This window comes from Giraffa tippelskirchi, chromosome 9 (assembly GCF_054371585.1).
Source record: "Giraffa tippelskirchi isolate mGirTip1 chromosome 9, T2T-mGirTip1v1.2.pri, whole genome shotgun sequence".
NCBI classification, from domain to species: domain Eukaryota; kingdom Metazoa; phylum Chordata; class Mammalia; order Artiodactyla; family Giraffidae; genus Giraffa; species Giraffa tippelskirchi.
Window position 1 is genome coordinate 90754816 of NC_137283.1, and position 7728 is coordinate 90762543.

The 7728-nt window shown below is 37.2% G+C and overlaps 1 pseudogene; it reads right to left on the reverse strand.

The window, feature by feature from the left end:
- Positions 1–6208: 6208 nt before the first annotated feature.
- On the reverse strand, positions 6209–6329 carry LOC145522146 (U2 spliceosomal RNA; annotated as a pseudogene).
- Between the last annotated feature and the right edge of the window lie 1399 nt (positions 6330–7728).

Consider the following 7728-nt stretch of genomic DNA (forward strand, 5'->3'; position numbering starts at 1 on the left):
ACATGAAGCCACCAGCAGTTTTCTCCACCGTTGTTTTTGCACCATGATTATTTCACCACAAGAAACGTTCATTTATTTCGTGAAACTACTACTATCCTCTGAAACAGTGTTCCATGGATCACATTTGGAAAAAGCTGTATTAAATACCCCTATTAATCCTTTCCTACTTCTAGATCAATGAAAAATTTTATGGTTGCAGAAATCTCTTTGAACTGACATATATTTAGGGGGTGGGGACATTCTTACTAATTTTCATTAGACTTCAATGTTCTTTCTTACAATCTACAAACCAAGTTTTGACTTAGGTCTCTAGTACCTAACACAGTGCCTGCAACAAGAGTACGTGTTGAAAATATTTGTTTTTTTTATACTTTATCATTTTCAAAGAGGATTTGAGGCATTTTACCAAAACAGTATAACAAGTTGTTATGAGGTTTTTAAAAATCTGATCAAATAAAAAAGTATAACATGAACAATTATATGAAACAAATTGAAAATTTGACTGAGAACTTCTGCATTGTCAAAAAACCCCATTAAATCTCACATGTTAGAAATCTCAAATGTTAGTCACATTAAAAACTTAGGTTTTAATAAGAATTAGAGGAGGAGGGGGGTTCAGGATGGGGGACACATGTACAACCATGGCTGATTCATGTCAATGTATGGCAAAAAGCACTACAATATTGTAAAGTAATTAGCCTCCTATTAAAATAAATTAATTAATTTTTAAAAAAAGAATTAGGCAGAAGAGAAGCCAGAGTCATAGAAAGTGGCCCCCATACATATCCAGAGGTAGGTTGACACAGTTTAATAAATATTAACATAGATTCCTGTTTCAATTTAAGGGTGGTAAATAATTTTATTATTTTACTCATAGTCTTAAAAAATCTACTTTCCAAAATAAAATCTGCTTACAATTGCTGTGAGAAGTCAAGTTGTCCAAGAAGTGTACAAATAATTAATGTGAAATGATTCATATGCCTAAAAGCTAAAGCTAGAACTATGCCATCTGGTACATGCGGCCTCCAAGGTCACATGGCAAAGAGAGACCTGGAGAGTCATGTGATATATGTTGAGGGGTCAAGTCTAGAAATGGTTTCTGTCTGTGTCATCTCTGCTCATATCTTAATGGTCAGAACTTAGTCACATGGTCCAAACAATAGCAAGAAAGTCTGGGAAATGTAAATGAGAACATGGATGTTTTGTGAGCATAAACAATCTCTGTCAGAGCATCTTCTGTCTCTAACTGCAGCAGGGAGAACAATGCCAGTCAAGATTCAAAGCTCAATATATGCTGACTATTGGTTCAATAAATTGAATTGAATTGAATATTAACTGACTGAAACCTAGGTTTTAGCTTTCCTTTAGACAAAGCACCCTTACAACTAATCCTTGTTAACCAGGCACTTCATTCAACACACACACACAAATCACGGCCTTCTCTGAGCTAGCTTTTCTGTCCTTGCCAGGTTCAACTTTACATTGTTACACTTGGGACTTCACAGATTGAAGTGATAGAAACACACCAAGGTGGGAAAGAAAATTACACTGATGAAAAAAACCAACGCTGTTTAATGTTCACTCTGCTTTGCCGTGAACTCAGACATTTGAAGGAGAGTATTTAGTTCAACAAGCAGCTTCCTTTTTGAGACAGTGAGGCCTTTGGGATGCTTCACTTCCTGTTTTACCTTCAAGGCCTTTATTATACCTGAGGACTGGTGATGGCCGAGTGACAGGAGAGTTGACAGTTCTATTAGCTGTAGAAGCAGGACAGGTCAATCAAGACCTTTCACATCCCCAGGTAATGAGCTGAGTTTCTGAAGGCAACCCAGATTCCAGCAGGATGAGCTGTAGAGTCTTGTTACAAGATGAAATGGGCTCTTGAAGGCTGCTTTTACACTCGAGGATCCTTGGTCACCGTTTGAAATGAAGCATGTTAGTCCTATTTCAAATTTGCCCTCCCAGCCTTTGGGAGTACCTCTTATAGAGGACAGAAATACAAACTGAGAGGGAGAGAGCAATTTTCTGGGTTCCAAGATGTCAAGAGAGCATGCTTCACCCTCAACCACTTATAGTCTTTCAGGAAGGAAAAGATCCTGTGATGAGTACTTGAGATAAAGGAAGTCCTATTTTCATAACATATATCTTATTTTTATTCTCCAATTGAAGCACAGGCCTCACAATGCTAAAGAATTACTTTGTTCAACAAGCACATCTATTGGCAAGAAAATGAGAAAACTGTATGAAAAATAATGGAAGATATTCCAGTGTGGAATAAAAATGTATTATTCAATGTCTCAATTTGATTTGTGTGGTGGGATAATTCTAGTTAAAAATGAGTTAGAATGGCATTTTATTAGAAATCTAATTTTAAAAGAAATATAATTTTCACAGCATATCACAGAAAGAAGACTCAGAACATGTAGTATGTAGCTGCTGCTTTGAATCTCTGCACAGTACACAGCTTATTTACCTTCAAGTTCTCATGACAATATCCAAAGGAACAAAAATTAGCTTCTTAATTCTTGGCCTTGAAGAGATGCCTTTCAAAAGGAAGCTGAGATGACTTTAGCAACTGTCACTGAGTTCCCTTTTCAGGTATAAAAATATAGAGTGGTTTAAACAAACATAATCAGCATTCAGATCCTTACACACCCCCAAGAAACGACTGGCTGAAAGAGACTGTATTTGTAAAATGCCAGTGTGGCTTAAAAGCTACTTTGCTGGGAGGAGTTGTTATTTCAGGAATGAATGTCTTACCTTTTGAAACATTGCTGTGGACATCTGGAAACTGGAGCTGTCCAGAGATTCTATCAGCACACATTACACTACAGGTCAGTGCTTATCAAGGTGTTATTGTCCTTTAAAAACATGAAAATAGTATTGCTCTACAATCAATTCTGCACTCAATAAATATTTATTGGGACCTATAATGTTCAATGAAAATAATGCTACATAATTCTGAATAATTTTTACTGAGTATATAGAAAAGTGAAAGTATGAGCCTCAGAATCAGGGTTCATGTTTCAATACATGGGTAGTGTACTGAAAATATGTCAGATTGCATTGGAAGGCTTGTTCAGAGACTGTTAATGTAATGAAAAGCATTCTTATGAATTTTTTAATTAGTAAGACTTGGGTTTCTCAATCATCTCATCATTTTCTCTGAGATAATGGGAAAGTTACTCAAAGCTCAGTGAGCCTCAGTTTCCTCACCTGTGAAAGAGACATAATATTATTTACCTTGTAGACCTGCCATAAGAATTAAATGAGAGATATATGAAAAAGCCAGTTATGTTTCCCAGGTGGCACTAGTGGTAAAGAACCCGCCTGCCAATGCAGGAGAAATAAGAGACACAGTTTCAATCCCTGGACTGGGAAGACCCCCTGGAGGAGGGCATGACAACCCACTCCAGTATTCTTGCCTGGAGAATCCCATGAACAGAGGAGCCTGGCAGGCTACAGGCCATAGGATCTCAAAGAGTCGGACACGACTGAAGCAACTTAGCATGCATGCTCAATAAATAGGAGTCATAATTGAGCTATAGTTATTATTCAGTCTTCTGTGAACAGGTGACTATATTAAATGTTCTTTATCAGAAAGAATATGACTTCTGAATGTCTGTATCCCCCCAAAAAATACATATGTTAAAATCCCATCCTCAGTGTGATGGTAATATTTGAAGGTTGGGCCTTAGAGAGGTAATGAGGTCGTGAGAGTGAAGCCCTCGCAAGCTGGGTTACTGCCCTTATAAATAAGTGAGACTCTAGAGAATTCCCTTGCCCCTTCTTTTATCTGAGGACACAGTAAGAAGATGGCCATCTATGAAACAGGAAGTGAGTCCTCACCAGACACAAAATCTACCAATGCTTTGATCTTAGACTTCCCAGCTTCTAGAGCTGTGAGAAATAAGTTTCTGTTGTTTAGGAGCCAGTCTATGGGATTCTGTTACAATAGCCCGAAGGGATGAAGATGAAAAAGCTTCCTTTGTAAAAATTTTAAAAGAATTTAAATGCATGATAATATGTTTGCATAACTGCTAACATCAAATATATGTTAGTTTGTAAATGCTTGTTAACCTAAAGAACTGATTTATATTTCAAAAGAAACGAGGATGAAAAATAAGAGGAAATGAATTCTGACTTGCTATTTGATTATACTTTCTAATGTGTATTTGGATTTTTACATTTCCATTGACCTTTAAATTAAATGGCTTATGCGTCACAGAGTATATTCTAAACATTCTTTTAGACAAGTCCCTAGACAATTTAAAAGAACCAGGCTAAGGCTGGATATGAACTACAGTGTATACACTGAAATTTATCAAGCACCATATGAGAGAAATATGATTCCTGAGTCACGGAAGCCAAAAATTGCAAAAGTGAAATTATTCTAAAATCTGCCCATTTTTAAGTAGTGTCTATGACATCATTCATCATAGTATGAGAGACCTATTCACAAACACCAGAAGTTGAAGATTGCATTTATAGATAATATAACTGCTAGGCTTTTGCTAACAAGCCCATTGTCCAAAAGTAGTTTGTATTTTTGCATGGAAGAGACATACATTTTTAGAGTTCTCAAAAAATTCCATTTCTACAAAGCCATGGTCACAGCTTCTGAAAGAAGGACTTTTTCTTTTTAGAAGCCTGTCATCTTCTTAATGGAACAAAAAAGGTTTACATACCTCAATTATTGACCACAATATTTGCTTTCCTTTTTAACTAAAGTATTTGTTGATTACAACAAACCTAAATCATCAGGGAAAACTATATTGTATTCAATATGGATTTTAATACATCTTACATTTTATATGTTCTTTTGCAAATTACTTATGACATTTCTTGGAGTAAGCATCATTTATTTGTGAGTTTAAGAAACAAGAATACTTCATTTTTTAGAAAATCATGATCTACTTAATGTTCACATATAATTTTATGGCCACAGAATTTATTCTAAAAGAAGAATTTTAAAAGACACATATTGTAAAGAAATTAATATGTCTCTTTACCAATATGAAGTTTTGGATTTCATCTTCCACACTGTCTGACAGAGTTAAATGTCAGTAATCAGTAACAAAGCTTAAATGTTCCATGCCATCTCTGACAAGGGTGTAAATTAAAAGGCTGTCAGGCTATTTACTTTTAAAAATGAATGGAGACTTCCTGGCAGTCACATTTTTCCACCACTGATGACTATGACTGTATCCAGAGAGGATGTGAACTGAAAAAGCTGAGCCAGGCAAGGAAGGAGAAGGACAAAAGGAAGTGAGAAACATAATGATGGAAAGAGAAAAAGAACAGTTTTGAAACCAAGAATAGAAATAATCACATTATTTTTCCAACTGCCTCAAAGAGAATTCAAGAAAATCAGAACTATTTACTCAGTAAGAAGTGAAAAATAAACAAAAGGAAGCACGCTTTCAGGTCAAGTGTTTTTAACTTAGATGCTATTGTCCTTGTGTAGGAAGAGGCACCTAAGGCCACTGTTTTAAAATCACATTCCAAATAGATTACATTTCATACTTAAGCTTTTGGAGTGGCCATATATTGGCTCTCCTATGAAATTCAAGCTGTGGATTCTGAAAGGAACAATATGACTTCTCTAATGGACTGATTTGAAGAATGAAAGCAGGGTTTGGGAAACTAATTGGATTTCTTATCTAATTTTCCCTGTTGGAAATAAATGACATTCATTTCTCTCCTAGAAGTAAATTCCAGAACTAGGACTCATCTATGCTAATTTATATATAGATATCTGGTTGTGTTCTTTCCTTTATACACATTACTACATCTGTATATTCCCCTATATGTGTGTGTGCTCAGTTGCTCAAGCATGTCCAACTCTTTTGTGACCCCATGGACTGCAGCCCACCAGGCTCCTCTATCCATGGGATTTCCCAGGCAAGAATACTGGAGTGCGTTGCCATTTCCTCCTCCAGGGGAATCTTCTCGACACAGGGATCAAACCCAGGTCGCCTGCATTGCAGGCTGATTCTTTACCACTGAGCCATCTGGAAAGCCCTGGACAGAGGACATGTGTGTGTGCAGGTGTGTGCTAAGTCACATCAGTCGTGTCTGATTCTTTGACACACTATAGACCCCACCAGGCTCCTGGTCCATGGGATTCTCCAGGCAAGAACCTGGAGTGGGCTGCCATGCCCTCCTCAGGATTGAACCTGTGTCTCTTATGTCTCCTGCATTGGCAGACGGGTTCTTTACCACTATTGCCACCTGGGAAGCCTGGATAGAGGACATACCAGACATTAAGCTGATGAGAACAGATACTACACTTGATCTTAGCCAAAATGCCAATACACAGAAAAGATTAGTGGTAACCTGTTCAGATCACACATTTCTGTAGAAGTCAAGGATGACGAGGCAATAATATTATTTATTGTCAATACTATTAACAATATCCTATTGTTACAATAGGATACTATTCAAACAGATGGATTTAGGCATACTGTTGTTAAAACACATCTAAATACAATTACTCACTGAAAGGAACCAGGGTTCCTGTTCCAGGGCTGAAACAGGCAAAATGTTAAGATGAGCCTAGAACAACTTGTGCCAGAAAATGCTCACAGAATAAATGAGATATTTTTAAAGGACAGAGAAATTATCTTGAAGGGGCTCCCACTGGCCAAACTGGAGACAATTAGATCATCAAAATAAATAATAGTGCTACTAGATCTTAACTCATTGAACTAAGAAAACCTGAGACAATACAGTTATAAATAAATAAACTGAACATCTGATGAGGAACTGGCATTTACATAGTCTCAGGGCACATCCCCACACACACAAAAGAAAAAAAAATAAGCTTCTTGGGAAGCCTTGCAGACATCACATTAATGAAGGGAAAGTGAACATCATCAATGATGGGACAAATCAGGATTGGTACCACCTCTTGGGATGCAATGAGAAGAAGCCAGCATCACTTCTGTGATGCTCCTGCTAAGGTTTAATCTGAATCAAATCATGAAGATATATGAGACAAAACAAACTTATGGACATTCTACAAAAATACTGATCTATAACTTCAAAAGTATCAAGGCCACAAGAGTTAAGGAAAAACGGAGAAAGTGGTCCAGATGGAATGAGACTAAAGAGATCTGATTACTAAATGCAGCCCATGATTCTGAGCTGGATTCTTTTGCCATAAAGGACATTATTAGGGCATTTGGCAAATGGGGTCTGAAGATTAGATAGTACTTTATTCATGTTAATTTCCAGACTCCGATGGTTGTTATGGGCTGAATTATGTCCGTTATCAAATTCAAACCTTCTCAGATTCAATGTTGAAGCTCTAACTCCCAGTATCTACAAGAGTGACTATATTTGGAAATAGGACCTTTAAAGAGGTGATTAAGTGAAAATGAGGTTGCTGGGATGGGACTTGCCTGGTGTTCCAATCTGACTGGTCTGCTTATTAAGAAGAGGAGATTAGGACCTTCAGAGAGATACCAGCGATGTGAGTGCACAGAGGAAAGGCCATGTGAAGACATACAGAGATGAAGACCACCTGTCTGCCAAAAAAGAGACCTCAGAAGAAACCAACCCTGCCAACACCTTGATCTTGGACTTTTAGCCTCCAGAACTGAGAGCAAAATAAGCTGCTGTTGTTTAAGCCACCCAGTCTGGGATATTTTGTCATGGCAACCCTAGCAAACTGATAACCATGGTTGTATTGTGCTCATGTAGGAAAATGTCCTTGTTTGTAAA